Consider the following 19871-nt stretch of genomic DNA (forward strand, 5'->3'; position numbering starts at 1 on the left):
ACAAACCTCACAGTTTTGATTTTAAAGACGTTAATAAATAAATACCTGACATATTCTGCTATTGGGCCTGCACAGTGGTGCGGTTGGTAGCACTGTTATTGTTGTGGCACTTAGCAAATATACACTACTTAAGTCATTCTGACATACAGTTGTATTGAGAGGACGGTATTTTTTTGTGTTGCATGTGGAGAGGGCTTATGGTGTGTTCACCTCAAACATGTTTTGAGCTGAACACATATAGGCATTCACAGTGTATGTGGAGGCGTGTCGAGGGCCCATCACAGCGCATTTTGTGCATCTAGCACAGGGCGAATTTGGAGAGTTTCCTGCCATCTGTCAATGGAAAATGAATCTGGCCATGGTGGACCTGGACCGTACCGGTCTGGTGGAAAAGCATCTTCAAGCGTTAACACATCTGAATGTCTTATAACCCGAGCAACTATGTGATGTGACAACACCCTTGTCTCCAAAGCACCGTTTGGGTTTTGAGATCTTCACTTATTGTTTTCAGTCGCCTTCCTTATGATGCTTTCATTCCCTTTCCACGCACACTTCCTGTAACCTGTGCTGCTCTTTCCAGCAATGCCAGGTCCTTTGCAAACTAAATCATTTCAATTCACGTCACTGCTGTGCATGTGCACCAAATTACGCCCATTGCGGATCATTCCTTGGGTGCCTAGCTGGTTTCTGCCAGTGAGTGCATAAAAAGAAGCATGCTAACCTTCTCGCACTTTGATGTTTTTGTTGTTATTGTGGGCATTTGTTTTGGGGGAATGGTAAACTGGACTCTGCACCACAAATGTAGCATAAAACCAGAAGCATTCTGAACATGATGTGTTTACTTTGAAGTGTGAGCTCATTAAAGCACATAGAGACGTTTCGGAACCGGCGAGTTCTGGAAAACTTTGCTTCAGATGGTAAAAATCATCACATGCTTTGTCACAGTTGTAAGTCAATAACTATGCTGGGTGACTCCATGAGTTTTTTTTTCCAGTATTTTTTTCAATGCTTCAAATGTCTTCTTTGTATTTTTCTGTCATAGTCACACCTTGACTATTCATAGGAGGGGAAAATAAACCCTCTTTCTTCACGAAATGAAGAACATAAATCCATCACTAAATTTATGCTCTAATGCTTCCTAAATCTTACTAAATAAAAGCTCGTTTGACACGTGTCATTAACTGAAAAAGGTTTTGGGACTTTACCAACTTCTGTAATGTCTAAATTGGCTGCACATTCATGTCAGAAGCATCAAGCATTGTCTTCAATGAAACACGGAAAAATTAGGTTAGAAGCAGTTCTCGCATAAAATGAATCAGAGGGATTTTTGTGCATTTTAAATTGGAGATAACACGGTGATTGTGACATTTTTAGGGGGGAATGTAGGGGGGAATGTCTGAGTTCACATACTGTGTTTCAAAGAATCTGCAATCGGCATTAAATCATGTACAGTATGGTGGTCCGAATGGCCAAACACAACATGAAAAACGTTTTGTTTCTGTTTCACTAATAGAATGAAGTTATTTGTAACCTCAATGAATTTGAATAAAGTCTGTTTAAGTATCCTGTTTTTGTCTCAGCGCCTCTCTCTCCAACTCCCTCTCTTTCGTTTTAGTTTCTTTCTATTTTTTTCCCTATTCTTTTTGTCTTCCACACATTCACTCCGTTATCATACAGCGCTGAGACCCAAAGCCACAGTCCTTTGGCTGGCTTATAGTTAGGCCTGAACACATGGTGGAGTTTTATGACTCTTTGTTCCAAAGTGGCGGGTGGGACAGAAACTGTTCAGCCTCTTCAGGTCTGACATCAGCCCCTCTTTTTCCCCTCCACCACATCCCTCCCACCACCAGGGGGCCACGCTGATTTGTAATGTGATGTTGAGCTGCATTGTGGCTTTGCTAATCTTTGTTTTCTTGTTTTAATTAGCTGGGTTGGAAGTCATTTTTCAGAATTCAATTTCATTTTACCATATTTTGTCACTTTTCTATGTCTTTTTTTTTTTTTTTTGCAAAATCTGTTTTTGATTATTTTAGGAAGGTGATCATTTTATCATATTATAATAGAGGTCATCCATTTATTGCTTCCTTCAACATATGTTCCTTTTGTCTTTTCCGTAAGTAGCAAGTTGCGTGTTGGTCGTTATAGAAACAGTCTATTGACGGGATAACTGAACTGTGAAGTTCAGTCATTTTGTTAAAAACATATCAAACTTGAAATGAGTTTTAGTGTGAAGAGTTTCTCCTCTCCGGTGTTCTGAATTCTTTCCTTCAAGACAGACTGAGAAGTTTGACTCCCGATTCCAGAGATACTGGAACTGGTGTCTATTCTACTACAGAATCCTTAACTTTATCAATAATTACATTTATAATAAATGGTTAATCTGTAATACTGTAATAAAATATATAAAAATAGAATCTTTCTGTCATGTTTATGGTGTGTGGCATTTGGTATTTAGGGCCTGAATAAACCCCCAGTTCTTGCTCCACCAAAACAGATTCAAAAAACATCCAAAAAAAAAATAAAATAGTTTGAGCCAAAATCATTCATCATCTACTGATGAAGTAAGTTTACATGAAAATCAACTTTGTGACAAATTGTGTAGCGTAAATCTGTAGAAGAAAACAAAACATTGATGCAAATAATTAATTAGTTAAATTAAAGTGACAACATTGCCACAATCTAATAAATTACTCCTTAAGTAATTATTACAGAATAACAGTAAGAATGAGCATACTATATAACTACACACAAACCTACATAAGCATGTGGTCCAATAATTCTTCTAGTATGCAATTAAATATTTGAATGTTAAATTTGTTCATAGAAAAAAAAGGTGTAAAATGTATTTGAAGAATAAATTCAGTGAATAAGTGTGTGAGATCCCAGCGTCTCATTGGTTGATCTGTGGAGCAGGTAACGGCAGACCAATCAGATTGCTGCGGCACAACAATATAAAAATAGATACAGAGGTAATCATTTATGTAATTTTAGTATAACTTCAATTATTGCTCATTCAATATATTCCAATTCATATTATTATGCCTTTGAGTAGTTACTGACATGTTAGTGAAAATGTATTAATTGGTTTATTAATACCTTTATTGTTCATTAAATTGTGATAATATGTGGCCTCCATGACATTCTTGAAATGTCATTATGTGATAAATAGAAAGATTCTATGAGAGTTTAAAAACACTCAAAGAAAATTCCTATATTAAAAGTATTAAGAAATGGACATTAAAAATGATTTTCAATCATTATTCCAGAATAAGAAAGAACCATAGTAACTTCTGTTTCCCATTTCTTTGACATTTTTCTGCTCTTGATGGAGCTCGGGCCCTGTGACCTGGTTGACCCTTTCCATTCTGTTCTGTGTGACAACACTGCCCTCTGCTGGTCTTGATTTGTTCCTCCCACTCAGAGACTCTTCACTGTTCTGATTTGCTTGATTACTTTGTATTCCAACATGAAAACTAACAGTCAAGTAAGACATTTTATTTAAATATCTGCAACTTGTGCTGCGCAAGGGCATAAGAACAAGTTTGTCATTGGGGGCGAGGGGCACATTCAAAATAAAAACAGGCAAACAAAAGATTTTTCACAACTTCGGTGTAATCATTACGGGGCACAAATTCGTCTGCCTCCAATATTGTGGGTGGTAGGGGGGACACATATCCTCTTATTCCCCCCGGTTTCTACGCCTATTCTTGGAACCACAAATTCCATCTGTCCATCTGTCCGTCCATCCGTCTGTCCATCCTCTCATTTTTAAGGCTAGACTATATTAGACAGATTTGTCATTTAAGTCATTTATTTATTTCGGTAGGGACCACAAGTATTAACTAACGTTTCTGTAAATTCACCAGAATATTCCTGGACAAATGCTCAATTTATCCTTCTAAAAATAAGCAGAGGCTTTACAAACAAGGTTAAAATGACAAAACTATACAACTTTTGTCAATCTATTTAAAAACAAAACAAAACATACAATCAGTACAAATACAAAACAAGCACACTACAACACAATGGTCAGATAAAGTACAAGAAGTAATTAAAACTTCTTAAAACACAAGCGGTCACATGGTGGGATTAGGAGACAGTACTTATTATTCAAAATGTTGTTCAGATGTTTTATGAACCATTTCTTTTTTTAAAACAAAACAAAACTTCATACCGAATCTGGACTATAAAGAGCTCTCAGGAAATTTGAGTCTGAGAAATGATCGAGTTTTTGGTTCATAAAAGTGGAGGAAGGCCGCAGCTCAGTCCAGTCCAGGAGTGTTGATGCCTCCACTTGTTGCTCAACTGAACGACACAGTCGTACCTGCGGTGACCACTAGGTGGAGATAGTGCAGTTTCTCTCCATGCAGTTATTCCAGACCGCTGCTCTTCATCTGTTGTCTGTTGTTGTAAATGTAGTAAATTGGAGTGTCACACCAACACAACACCACATCCATTCTTCTGATTTAATATAAGGAACCATTTTAACAGCTTCAATCAGAGCGGTTAACAAATCAAGGAGAAATGAGAAATCCAACGACCACCTGAGTCCACGGCCACCTCTGCTCAGAGGTGAGTCTGTGCTGCTGCATGTGGAGTTTTATCTTTATGTGACGCTCAATCTGCTTTCTGCCTCAAACCGACGACATGCAGCGAATGTTTGCTCTAAAACTTAAGTCAGAGTTGTTTAACTTGTAAAAACGTAAAAAAGGTGGCCTCAATCTGTATCAAATAGCATTTTAACAGAATTATTGCGCTATCACGCAAGCCATTGCACTGCAGCTGTCCTGCTGCAAGTGAAACTTTCAGAAGTTTTTTTTTTTTTTTTACAAACTTTCTCTCAAAACCATACAAAAATTACCAAGCAAATATACATCAGGTATATTAATCAATGTTCCAGTCATCATTAATCAAACAGGACACTCTAAACAGTCGGGTTGTCGCCTGAATCTAAAGGAACTTTTGCAGTTTTCTGGAGTTTTTTTTTTTTTTTTCTTCAGATTTGTGGTGCATAGAAGCTGAATGCTGCTTCCCAATGGTTGGTTCTGGTTCTGATGCAGAGCAGAACCAGAACTAGAACCAGAAGACCTGGGAGTTCTGGAAGGTTGATGCAACAAAAGCAGGTCTTTAACGCATTTTAGTGCGAAGCCGCTCAATGATTTATAAACTAACAGAAGTATTTCATAATCTGTTCTCTGAGCTACAGGGAGTCAGTATGAATTTACAGAGCAAATGAATTTACCAAATTTCATTAGTGAAAAATAGAAAGAACACTTTCAAACGTTCTTCCATTTCAAAGTTTTGCTTTTCTTTATGTTGGTCTATTACAATCCCAGTAAAATACCTTAACATTTGTGATTCTAATGTGAGAAAAATGCGGAAAATCTCAAAAGATATTGATACTCTCCTGCAATCTCCATTTTTATATCTGCTTTCCTTCCAGTTCTCTTGAGAAGACATTTCTGTAATAGGCCTGATTTAACTAAAGGTAGTTTTCTTTGATAAAACAAGACTGAAAACGTCGTGTTCCATCAGCAGTCCAGTTTTTGACATCAGCAGCCAAAGTAATATATTTAATGTGTTTTCATCATGCTATTCTAATCCATCTTCCATTACTGAACACAGTCACTGCAGCCTCTTCATCAGCGCCTCTGATAGAAAAAGGGTGGTCGTCGTCTCTCTGGCCCCCTGCTGAGCAAACCTGTGAAACCAGACGGCGACGCTTAGCGTATTACCATGACTCTTTTTCCAGGGATAATGTCTGGACAAAGAACAGGCTTAATGACTTCTGAGATTTGTTTTAAACTTGATGAGAAAATACAGTTTTCCATTCCAGAACTGTTTATCTGTGGAGACTCAATCAGCTCTGAGAGTATGTTCAGCCCCGGGGGAGTGTGTGTGTGTGTATGTGTGTGTGTGTGTGGTTTGTGAGAAATAAAAAAAATAAAAAAGCCATCAATGATGAAACTCGGATGCCCTGATTCACCATGGTAACTGGTCAAGAAAAAACAAGAGCTTTATTTTAAAAAGCAGCACATTGGAAACAGAAAGACTTTTAATATTAATAAGTTGATGCTCTCACATCCGCAATCTGAAAAAAAGAAAATCTCTTACACAGATTTCACTGGTCGGATTTATGACAATTCATGTTATATGTTGATTGATCACTGATCAGGAAGATCAGTTTTGTAAGTATAGTTCTGTGGAATAGAAGATCAATCAGGATCTGGTATGATCTGCTTAGCTTGAAACAAACTTTTCTATTTTTTTTCTTCCCATAAAGAATAGAAATAGACTTCTGAGTGAAAACTTTGTCCCATATCCAGTCATTTATGTAGATGTACATAAACGGCTCAAACATGATCTACCAGCAAACATTAAATGAGAATCTTTCTCAAAGAAAATTAGGATATTTTCTGTTATAAAAAAAATCAACATGCTATTTATAATTTCAACATAAGGAATATTCAGCATGTAAGCAACTGAAAACACAAGCAGTTCATATTTTGAGCAAATACTCAAATATCAACTATTTAAGCATAAACTTACAAATGGAAAACTAAAACTTGAAGATTCATAAAGTCTTCTCTGGTTATCGATCAAACCATTTGTTCCAAAATGTGAACGATATATTCTGACATAATGTTAAATTCTCAATCTAGATATTTTCCATTTTCTTGCAATCAATTATAGTTGGTGTCATACATCATTCTCTCTTCTTTATTCTAATTTTATAAAGAATAAACAGAAAAAAATACAGAGAAGTCAGAATATTTACTTTCCAGGTGTATAAATGATTTTATTGTACCATAAAGTAAAAGCTGGGTTTGATTTCCTCTAATTTGAGGAATGAAAAACCTAGAAAACTTTGCACTTTATCAGCAGAAACATTCATATGTCAGTCTCTCACACTGAGAAACTGCAGTCCTCCATTTCTTAGCATTTGTATTAGTTGTCAGGTTTGAGTCCCGTTCTTTTTGCCCAGTGGCTTCTGTTATGCGGATTTCACTGGAGAATCTGTCAAAGCTGAACTACAGAAAGTAAAACCTGCTTTTTTCGCCTCTGCAGTCCTCTGGGAAAAGCTTACATGAGTTTAAAAGGTTCAGCTTAGGATCTCGAGTGCAAGAAAAAAATGTAGAAACTGGCATAAAAATTCCTAAAAAAAAAGTACTTGTACTTTGTCACTATTGAGTTACATCCACATACTGGTAAATACTGTATATATCTTATTGAAATCCTGTGTAACATAAAAAAGTGTATTCTACTTCCTAGCTTTTTAAACTACTGTATAACTGCATTACTTTAGATTTAAGTACTGTGGGGCTTTTTAATCTAGAAAGGATAACATGAAAAAAAGTTGATGTTGTAAAGGAACGGGGCAAAAGATGGGATGCTGCCCTGGGTGGTTGCCCGTATCGTCCATTTCAGAAACCAGCACTAAATACAAGTGGCTGGTTTTTACCAGACTGTCTTCTGTCTAAATCAATCTCAAATAAAAGATTCTACTGGCTCGGCTAAACATCATCAATACTCAGTGGTCGTGAGGCAGAGCTTTGGTCAGGGTCCAGAAATCCTGAACAGATGAAGAGCTTAGCAGGACGGATCAATCCGTGGACAAAAAAAGTCGTGGAAACACTGAATGCTTGGAAGGAAACGCTGGATCTCTGCTGGCAAGTGGCTTTCGATAATCTGGCCAGGAGAAAGAGGCTGTGAGGTGTTTAAGTAGGGTGGGACCCGGATGGACCAGGTGAGCTGAATGAGTGTTTAAACACAGCATGGACAGGACAGAACATGAATCATGACAAAATTGCTGTGTTTTCCTGCCACCTGGAACCTGTTTTAATGGAGGAACTCCAACAGTGAGGGACAGCGATGATGACAGATAATTGAAGCTCTGTGCTGCATAATTTGTCTTCATTTAAGACAGCGACTCCCCAAGACAGGAAGCTGTAGAATGTGAAATGGGCTGATATTGTAATGCCTGCTTAAGTAGAGGACTATGTCAAATGACTTAGTGATGAAACGCCAGACATGGTCACTTATGCCTCAGTTAAAGACATTAGATTGAATATTATTTTGTACTCAGCAACCGACCACGGGCTTCTGTTAGCTAATAAATGAACCTTTGGGTCTGAATCTTTAGGACAAAGGATCCAGCAAGAGGTAGTGAGGTCTTTCAAATAACACATACCTTCAGGTAAATGACAATCTGGCAAAGTGATAACAATGTTTGATGGGTTTGGACACAACAAACATTGTGTTTGGTGTGTCATGTTGGACACGGCTGGGAACAGTTCAGGGGAGGAGACGTTTTGTGATGCAACACCAGGAACTGGAGGAATCCATTAAAGCAGGGAACCAGCAGAGATCTCTAAACTCTGATGATATCAAACAAGGTTTAACAGTTAAAGTGTAATTGTAATTTTGCTGAATGAGTTCCACTGGTTTCTTAATTGTACACAAATCCCCCTTACACCAGTTAAAGTTGATACAGACAGGCTCTCATCAATGTTATGACTTGTTCTCCATATTTTTAGTTCTGCAACATAACGTATTTTCCGGACTATAAGTCGCACCAGCCATAAAATGCATAATAAAGAAGAAAAATGCATAAGTCGCACTGTGAGGTAAATTTATTTGATAAAAATCCAACACCAAGAACAGACATGTCATCTTGAAAGGCAATAAAAATAGAATAGAAGCAACAACAGGCTGAATAATTGTATGGTATGTTAACATTACATAACAAACAATGAACTTAGAACACAGAACAGCCCGTATTATAATAGAACCTCCTCTTTGCATCAGATGGAAAACTTATTGCTTAAGAAAATAATGCTCTGCAATTCTGTTGCATTTTGCCTGTTTTCTACTGTTCCTTTTATTGTAGTGAGTCTGACTGGAACTTTATGGCTTAAATAACGGAGTTGGATCCTGAGTCACTGACAGCGGCGACAGAGGCAGCTCTCACTCAGTTTGTGCACAAATCTGAAGCTTTGCAAATATACCATACAGAAATCCAGAGGCCACAGCTCTTACGTATATTTTGAGTTTAACTGAATGAAATTAGTTTTGGAATGATTTAATATGCTCTGCATTATTCACATTATTGGCTACAATTTCCCCAGATATTATTCAGAGAAGATGTGCCTCTGATCATTTTTTAAAATCATTTTTAAATTGTATTAATTCTAACTTGTCTAACTTTTTTTTTTAAACATTTATAAATGTTTTTATTTTCTATTATTATTATAATTATTATATAATTATTATCATCATTATTATTATATAATTATTATATGTCATATAATAATTATTATAACTGTCAACAGTTACATAGTAGACAGTCAGAAACATCATGTTTTGCTGCACAGGTTCAGTGAAGTCTGATCAGAGTGTTGCGAAGCTGAGACTGGGTCAGAATACGATCCTTTCTCATGTCAAAACTAACCAACTTCTGCTTCAACAGCACAAGCCAAAGATTTCCATCAAAAAAATACAAATCTCAAATTTTTCTTTCAAAAGTTAAGGGCTTAAAGTTTTCTTGCAGCTTTCACCATGTCGTGCCAGTGATGAGAGAGAAAACAAACTGCTGCCTGGTTCAGCCGAACCATCCAGAACCTGCCTGCTCTGTTGCAAGCCCAGTCAGAGCTTGACCTATTTGGCAGAGAGGAATGGGACACATGTTTGGCTGCCATTAGATAAATGGAAACAGGTGCATTTCTGAAAAAGAGCCAGGTGATTGTGTGTTCCTTAGAGCGGCCCAAAAAGCCGGTGACCTCAAAGCCGATCCAAGCCTCCATTTACTCCCTCTGTGCCGACAGGGAGGGATGACTCAAGCTGCTGGTAATGTGTGGTGGCTTTTTTTGTTAGACTGCTGAGTCTTTCTGCAAAGAATGAGAGTACATCGAAACAACATGCATTAAAGGCTTCTAAGTGCTTAGACAAAAACATGCAATCTGACCTCTGCAAAAGGTAAAAGCTTTTCCATAACAACCATTCAGCCGTGCAAAATGACTGGGTGGACCGAGCTCTGCTTTTGAGACACAGCTCAACCTGGGAGCTGAGTGACTCCTCCTTCAGCTCCTAGAGACTAGCCAGCAGCAATCAGCAAACACCTGGTGAAATTGCACTTCAGCAGAGCTCCTTATAGGAGCTACATCTCAGAGCAGCGCAGGTAAAAAACGTTGTTGAAGGATGAATAGAGGAGCCGCGCTGTGAGGACTTCCTGGAGGCGGAGTTTTAGAAAGAACAAGGAGTTTTTAAAGACGTTAATCCTGTCTTTCTTTTCTTTTCTTTTTTTTTTGACTCTAGTGGCTTTTTTTAAGCCACTAGAGTGGCTTAAAAAGAGGGAGGAAGAGGGAGGAAATGCAAGCCAGGATTTGAACCAGCAACTCAGAGAGTTTAGATCAGTAAAATTAAATCTGATCATGTTGAAAGCAAAAGGCTATTTCAGCTAACTTTAAGTATCCACATATTGATGTTCTTTTATATTACTTTCTGTTAGAAACGGCTCACATTGCCACACATTTATCACAGACCTCACCGTTAGAAATGCTGAGATGTCACAACTTTTACTGTACACCCAGATAAAAAGGGCATATGTGTATTAGAAGGTCGGGGATTGTCACTTAAACAGGAAGTGACATTAAACACTGCCAGAAAACCCAGATGACCTTTGGCTAACCAGCCAACTTTCTCTGGATGGGAATATCGGATGACACTTACTGGATTGTGCTGTTAATTGTCTGTGAAATCCTCCTACTGGAGTGGATGAGACTGAAACACAGCTGTGAAATACAGAAGAGCAATAAAAGTTTCCTAATTTGCACACATCACCACATATTGGCAGGGGCAGCAAGCAAATATGTGAAAGAAGGCGCTATGTCCACTTTGAAAAGTTGAACTTTTTGGCCTTTATACAATATGCTATGCTTTCTGGAAAAAAGAAAAAGAAAAATCCCTCTGACTACACAAAAACCACAACCCAGCCAATCGGATTGGCTGGGCTGTTTATTTTTATTTACTTATTTAAGTTTTTTTTGAGGCCCTATAGTTGGTGTTGTTCATGTCTTCCAATAACAAGACATTATTATTGTTTTAAAATTGTACAATTAATTATTTTTTAATTTTGTTGTCATTTAATGTCAATTATCAAATGACATTTAAAAATGGTCTGTCACCTTTAAACATTATTAAACTCAAAAATCAACAGGGCATTGGATGACCTTGCTACCGCCAGGCTTAGCAAGTCTACTGGGGGAAACCCTGCTTAGTGATGCTATCAACAAAGTGAGATGTATCTGTACTTCTTGTTTTATTTCAATAAAGGCGTGAAGACGATGATGAAGTCATTTGCGAAAAAGGTTTAGTCTGGCGTTTGACTTTTGTATGACTTGGAATCAGGAGACAGACGACTGCTGTCACCACATGCAGAGGGTTTAATTAACAAATGAATCCTGGCAGCAAAATGAAATGGGAGTTTTGTTTTCCCCATATAAATTTCTTCTTGCATTGCTGCCACAACCTGATAAGTGACGTGGATGCGAGTTATGTAAGGTTTTCATTAGTTTATTACTGAGTGGCGTCTCATCAGCACGAGTCGGCATCCCTCTTATTGCTGGCAAAATGTTTACTCTCATTGATCGGTTTCCAGTTGTTCTTTATGTTAAAGATATCTTGAACGCAGCTCTGTCTGTTTTGCCTTCTTCTTCCAATTAGACTGCTTTTTGATCTGTTGGCCAGTCGGTGCATGATGCCTTAATTTAAACAGATGTCAGACAGACACGTTTGCCGTTGGGTGTCCCTGCTGCCTGCAGTGCGTCATGACAGCTCCAGAGAGTTCTCAGTCTTCTCCTCTCCCACTGGTAGAGAATGACAGACTGTATCCAGGCATGCCAAGCCACCGGCCTGGGGGCCCCAAACGGTGCCAAATTATGGTGCCAAGAGAGCGAGGAGTTGAGTTGTGTCTTATTCTTGAAACAGAGCCAGCTCTTAAGCTAACTTGTATGTTGACCAAGTTTAAGACTTTCTGTTTATTCATTCGGAAGAGAAAATTATTTGAATGAAAAAAAAAAGGAATCAAGAACCCTGAGGAAACTAAACAGTGAATCATGGCTTGACAGCAGTTGTAGATGCTGAAATAGAAACTGTAGCTGTAAATCCACAATTAAGATGCTTCAACAGATGATGGTTTGTTGAGTCATGTAATGTCTTTTTTGGGAAAGACGTTAAACATAAAGGTCTATATGTCTGTGAAAGCATTCTGTTTTGGCTAACATGTTGGACAGAGGAAAAGAATCAATGATAAAAAACAATCAGCTACTTGAGCGATGACTGAAACGATCCAGTGAAGTTTACAAAACCCAGCATTTATTTTGAAAGTCCACATCCTCTAGTCAGCAAGCTAATTTGCAAATTAGCTAAATATTTAGCTTGGATCTAAATGCTTAGTCATAAGCTAAATATTTATCTACCAACCTGAATATTTAGTTAGCAAGTGAAACATTTAACTTGCTAATTCAATATGTAGCTACTGAGTTTAATATTTAGCTTGCTAACTAAATATGTAGCTATCAAGCTAAATATTTAGCTTGCTAAGTAATATTTGTTTGATAGATAAATATTTAATTACTAGACTAACTGTTTAGTTAGCAAGCAAAATATGTGGTTTGCTAACAAAATATTTAGCTTTTCAGCTAAAAATCTAGCTAACTAAATATTTGGGGCACAGAAACAGCAACATTGCACCGTGTACATGACCGTTACTTCCTGTCTCACACAATTCGAGTAATTATCTAGAGTAATAGTATAGAGTGACATTTTGAGAATCAGAATGATTGAATAACCTCAGGTTTTTCTTGCTTCAGTTGTTCCCGAATATTTTATTTGAGGAACAATTGCTATGCATATCCTTCCTTTCACTCTCCACTTATCGTTTGCCAATATAAGGCCTTGATGATTGACTGTTTAATCTTACGAAACAATCACCTGTTTAATTGCCTCAGTTGTTCCTTAGAGAACGTCCTGCTTATCTCTCAGCGTTCCTTTCCACACAGACGCCTTCTGTCTGGGGTTTGCAGGATCTCCTGTCTTTAGTATGTGGATCAGAGATGAATAAAAGCTTAGTATTGTCATCAGGTCTATCAATAAATGAAAAAAGCTTCATGTTGTCACTACGGGAAAAAAATGAGAGACCTCGAAGGGCTGCAGTTCCCTACAATTACATGACTCAGCGCAATCCGTGCTCAGTCCAGTCTGTTTTTATTCAGATTTTCTCTGCTTCTTAGAAATGTGGCAAATGTGGCTTCTTAGAGATCTGACAACATTAACAAAAATAAGAGATGATGACTGCCTTGTTGGGAATTATCTGGTTTAAAAAAAAAAAAAAAAAAAAAAAGCTGTGAATTGAAATGTTTCAGGACACCAAGACTAAAAGACAAGCAAGCAACTTGTTTAAAATAGGAAGAAGTTCAATGTTGACATACAAATCATTGGTTGAGAGATCAGACTTAGATAGAATTTTATAAATTTTACATTAACATTTATTCCATAGTGACTAAATCTAAACCCCAGCAATGTTCAAGTTCACGAACTTCAAAACTGAATTGTTATCATTCACTCCTTGAATATTAAATTAACCAGAGTGATGGGGTGAGTGGGTTCACGACCAGACTAGTTAATGTTCATGAAGTGATAAAAAGAAAGGCTTTTGAGTTTTTCTAATTTGCTGGTAGATCACACTTTGAGTCGTTTAGGAAATTATGCAATAAAAATAGAGGATATTATTGTTGTTGTAACACTCATGACAATTGCTGAAACCCTGAAAACAGTTGACAATTTGTCAGATGCCCTTTATTATATTTATGCAGATGATAGATCTGGTGATGCTGTGGCCCCTTGTCTTACGCTATTTGGTTCACACAAAGGGTCTGGGCCCTCAGCGACTGAGAAACGATTGCTTCCTGGAGGCGTGGCCTCTGTTGAAGTTTTAAATTTCACCCCATCGCTAACATTAACCCATGACACACGTAATGCACCAGTTCAACGCTAAAAAGCTTACTGGAAATTACCTGCGCTGTAAACAAGAAGTCCAGATCCGACCAAGGCAGCTGTTGAAGTTAATTCAATATTTAGAAGTGTGGCCAACACTGACTACGCTGCTATTGCTAAAACTACAGGCAAATTACAATTCTAAAACAGAGCAGAAAATCGATGTCTTCTCCATGCAGAAACACCCAAGCCAGCATTTTTGACATTGAGGTTTTCTGTGCACCACCATTGTACAACCGTGTTCTCTATTTTGTCATTTTGCTGAAGAAATGTTGCAGCTTCTTCCCCACTCAGATCACAAATGTCTCCTAAAGGACATATATCTATAGATTAGGTAGCCTAAAAAAACTTGCAATCACTATACTAATCCAAAAAGGGCCGATCAGCAGTTTGAGGATATACACAGAGAAAAAAATAACTGCCAAATGACTAACATGCAGAATTCACAATTCCAGAAGGGAGATAGAGTTCTGGACAGATAAAGTTTCTTGCGGATGACTGAAATTTGCATAGCTCACTAGCTTGAATAACGCTTCGCACATGCATATTGTTATAAGGGGCACAAAAAAGATTAAAAAATAAGACCAATGAAATTTAAAGTGCCCGATTGTTTGTTCCTCAAAACTTATCATCTTTAAAGGAAGCCTTGGCATGGAAATTAGAGACCAGTACCACTGACCATATGCTGTGGCACAAACACTCCGCCGTTACAGATACATCTCCGCCAACCTCTCTGTTTTCAAGCAGTGTGAAGGGAAATGAAGCCTCGGCTAATGTGTCTCGACACTTCCCTCCTCTCTTCCCCCTTTTCACTGCTGTGAAAAGGCTTCCAAGCTGCCAGCGTAACAGACGCCGCTGGAGATCTCCCAAAGAAACACATCACTACTTCAAAGTCTGGCAGAAACACCTCAAAGAGCAACACATCTTGGCCCGAGTCACAAAGAGTTTTAGCACGGATGAGAAGTCAGTAAGTGTTGTTCTAATGCCTGAATAAGATGCAGACGTCTCCTCTGATTGGCTGATAGATGATGAGCGCTAGCGTCATGATGAATTATGAATATATATCACATAACTGACCACATTCCTCGCTGTCATAACTTTTAATGAGTTAGCGCATGAACAACGATGTTCATGTGTGGTTCCAATTTCACTTCTTAATTAACGGGAACACTGCAATTGCGAAATTGTGTTTTTATGATATTAGCAGAACATTGACAAAGATTCACATGTACATGGTATCATGTGGGTGTAAATTACATGTGTTTTATAGTTTGTATGAAAGAATAGTGTATAAGACAAGTCATTTATCTGACCCTGGCTGGGGTCACTGAGTGGTTCCATGGGCCTGTCATGCCGGGAGGTTGATGTTTATTAAAAGAGTTTTCCTGCCCTGGTGAATCAAGTCACAAATCTCGTTGTGACTTGACTTGGTTGGCTCCTCTCAGGTTGCGCAGCAGCTCACATGAACTCAACACCTGCTAATATCCCACTCCTTTTGTTGTCCCGGCAACGGGATCGGCATCGGCCGAACGGTGAAAAACCGTCACGTTCAATTTGACGCTGGGATCAGAAGGGGAGCACTAAAACGCTGTTTTGTTGCACTGCGCACAAAAATAAATACATAAATAAATAAATCATCAATAATAGAAAAATTCCGACAGGCAGAACCGAACCACTGCAGAAGCAGAGCTACGTTTGACAGATGATGTGCTGCTGCTGCTCATGATCTCCATATTTGATTCACTCATTCATTTGGGATTTTATCCCTCAAGCTTTGCTCTGTGGCTCTAGGAGTTATTAGATGTGTTGACAAAGGGCTGCCTGGTCTTTTTTTCCCTTTCAACAGTAGCAAGGCTTTTACACCGTATCAGAAATGTGTTTGCAGTGCAGCACAAACACTGTGTAGTTGTATTTTAGTAAAGTAATTTAGTAAAGTAATCACATTAAAACTACAAAAAAGTGTTTGTGGCATTTTAATTTGTAACTGCTGCTCCACATAACAGGGCTTTAAAATGCATAAATGAATAAATACATACATTTTGATATAATCAGGTAACTTAAAATGTAATTTTCAGGCACTTCATGATTTGCAGTTTGCATTTAGGAGCTGGAAGTGAAGCCCCCTGCAGTCAAGATGTTAAAATTTACTTTTCCTCCTTTCTTAGTTTTATAAAACCCAGACAGTTGCATGTTCTCAGAGCCTGTGGGACAAATATTGATTTGTTGCTTTATAAAACCCAGATTTTACAGCCAGGTTAATATGACGCATCTTCATGTAAAACCAGGTGATGTTCATTTCTGCCTTTCCAGCTCCATGCCTCACTTATTTACATGAAGTGACATCCAGGTCTCTTCATGTGATCAAACCCTTGGAGGTGAGAGTGATAGATCCTCATTAGTACCAAATACTGAGGCTTGGTCAGTGATCTCGGCTCTGTCTGTTTTAGAGCTTCGTTTTTCATCAGAATTGGCTCTGGCCGAGTCAGAACTTGTCAAAAAAAAACCCAAAAACATAAAAATCCACCCCCATTTTTTTTTTTTTTTTTAGTTTATTAACTCCTATTGAGTTTCTGTGCACAGAAACAATAGGACTAATTTTTGGTCACAGCCAGACTATATTGTGTTTGGAAAATCAACTTGTAAGAAGCAGATTAGAGGAGTCCCTACTTCCTGGTTGCATTCAGAGCTATCTTTGCTTGTACTAATTGGATTGACAAACAGAAATCAAGATGAGAACGTCTCTTTCTAGAACATCAAAATTTTTAATTGTTTGTGCCTCTTCTCCACATGGGGAAACTGTATTTCACATGGTCCTAAACATTTTGTTTTTGAACAGATTTGCTCAATCAGGTCATCTTTCTGGACTATGAAGCAACATGAGCGTCAATATGCAGGGCTTCTTATCACATCTGGATCAGTTTCATGAGAATCTGAGAATCAGAGTGACGAGGAGGAGGAGAGAGAAGAGACAGAGAATTTTACACAAAGATATTCAAGCAACATGTTTTTATCCTAATCGGTGTTTATTATTCAATTTACAGAAATCCAAGTTTGTGACATTTAATTAACACACTCTCTTAGAAAACATGTTTTTTTTCTCCTAAAGCCTCTTTTTTTGAATGATAAATATGAACAGAAATGAACTGATAATATCACAAAAATGTCATCAGTTGTCGTCAGAACATCAGGTTTCTCTAAATCAAATTAGATTCAGAAAAATGATGTCATTTTTGGATCCAGTGCTATACAGCGCCAATTTAATTGAAAATACATAGACAACTTCCAAAAAATATATTTTTCGTAACCCAGTGTTATGTTACTACTAACTGTTTCAACTCAGCACCACAAGTTTGGAGAGAAAACTATAATCATTTTCTGCGTGAACGTCTGCTCAGCATGAAGAAATCACTTTCCAAAATGAAAGGAGACGAGTCCAGAGATGGAAATGCACAACAATATCATCCGTCGGTGTTTCTAAGATGACTTCCACCCAGAAGCAATAATGAACTGACGCTCATTATGGGTAACAATTCCAGAGAGAGAGAGAAAAGGGAATTTAAAAAAAAAAATCCAATACAGAGCAGCACTCATTAAAATACAAAGAGGCGCAGTAAAGTGACAGCCGGGTCAATTACACACCGATGACAGAGGTTAGGCCGCATACTGTGGCACTTTAAATATTCCTAATAAGCCTCCGATTCTGCTGCTGTGGGAAGAGGAATGGCTGAACGGGGCAGTAATTACAAAGACTTCCTGGAGCCGCGGCGGTGCCTTAATGGAAATTCTGAAGCACTTGAGACAACATGTTTTTATTTCAGAACTAATAAAAGAGAACCTCTTTCCCTTGGTGAGGCCCTTAGAACCAACTGGTGGCAGCTGATAACAGACTGGAGGCCTGACCCAATCGATGGGCCTGAGTTTCTGGATGAGCAAACCGCTGCTGCTGTTCAGTCGACTTTTCTTCGCGACCTCCTGAGATCAGCCAGAAACATGTCTGAGTCATTGCGCAGAGTGGACAGAATACCTTGGCGTGGTTCTGAGCAGCAGCTCCAAAAACAGAAAGTGCGTTACAGCACAGGGCATTCTGGGTAAACACAACTGAAACAAAGTTCTAGTTCTAGTGGGAGAAATCGCTTGCGGTCTTTAACCAAAGACAAAACAGAAACCGGTCAAATCTGAAGCAACTTCACTTTTGATTCCATTTTGTAAAAAAGGAAGTTGTTCTCATCGTCTTTCATGTTGTTTTCTTCAGTGGTTCTTGGTGCAGCGCCACCACAGGCGAGGAGGGGAACAGGTTTTCAAAGGATTTGGTTTGTTTGACACAGTGCAGAGGAAATGAGAACCACAGCAGCTAAAAACACAACAATCAAACCGATTCAGGTGTGAAAACAGCCGTCGATAAGCAGCAGGACGCTTTAATGTAGTTTACACCTCACTCTGATGAAAATGAGACTCAACTGACCAGGCAACATTTGTCCAATCTGTTACTGTCATGTTTGGTGAGCTTGTGTGAACGTCAGTCTGCGGTTCTGAGCTCTTCTGTGCGTCGTTCTGCATTCACAGATCAGAATCTCCCCACGTTGGCGTGGAAACCCCAGCAAACCAAAAGCTTCTGAAATACTCAGGCCGTTCACCACGCCGTCATCAAAACCTCTTTTTTCTGTGACGCGTAGTTCCGACTTCTGCGCCTCTTTTTCACTCTGTAGGTGCTCACAGCTTTGTAAACCTGCAGACTTAAACGCGTTGAGTTGCTGTTGTGTGATTTGCTATTTGTGCTAAAAGGCAAATAAATGGAGCTGCTTTTGTTCACCGAAGCGTCCTGGCATTTTATGTAAACAAACGTGGCTTTATCAGCAAAGTAAAATGCAACAAATCATATTATTATTTATCATCAGTATGAATTCTATATGAATTTGAAGACAAATTTGGATTTGGATTCTTTTTTGGGTTGTAATGTGACAAAATAGAAAAAAGGTTGTGACATCTCTGATCAATGAATATATTATTTAACACAATGAACATGGGTTACATGGAACCTCCTGTTTTCTGTAGTAAATACTTCGAACGATTTTATATCTAATTTGTAGAAATATCTTCATGCTTCTTGTTTCCAACTACCATTTAAATCAGTCTCTAAAGGTTCAGAAGACGTGCAAAGCGTCGGTCGCTTGGTCGTGCAGCAAGAGGCTCTGAGACTGAATTCCTTCTCTGCAGCATCACACACACCTTTTAATTAGTCCACAGGAGGGTTATTGATCCTGGTCTGTGTTTTCTGCTGCCCACAGCTTCCAAGTAGAAACAACAAATATGCTCACAGCTTTGTGCATATTTGTCTGACTTTGACTGTTCCACAGGCTGCAAATATGAGAACAAAGAGTTCAAAAGTTGCTGCGCCAGTGGAGTCCTTCTCCCTTTTGTTTCCAATAATAAACTGTTTTTGTTTTTTTTCTTTCAGTTCAGTTCAATTGTGCTAAAAAATATACTTCATCACAGATGAAGTAGAGTATGTGTTTACAGCTGAAAATGCTGCAAGAGCTTTAAAAAAGTAAAGAGACAAAAGAACAAAAAGAAAAAAAAAACGCTTGAAGTTGTCAAAGTTCAGAAAATTTGACATTTCTTAAGAACCTCATCGTACTGCTGTTTTGAGGTTTTAAAATAAAGGAAATGCATGAAACATTTGCAGAAAAGGCGTCAGATATGCTTCCCTCCATGTGGGATGTTTAGATTTGTGGAAAATAAAAATGGGGGGGGGGAAAAAAAGTTAATGATTTCCAGCTTGATGGCACACAAAAAATATAACTAAAGTAATACCACTGGTA

Source organism: Poeciliopsis prolifica, unplaced genomic scaffold, assembly GCF_027474105.1.
Source record: "Poeciliopsis prolifica strain line A6 unplaced genomic scaffold, Auburn_PproV2 SCAFFOLD043, whole genome shotgun sequence".
Lineage (NCBI taxonomy): Eukaryota > Metazoa > Chordata > Actinopteri > Cyprinodontiformes > Poeciliidae > Poeciliopsis > Poeciliopsis prolifica.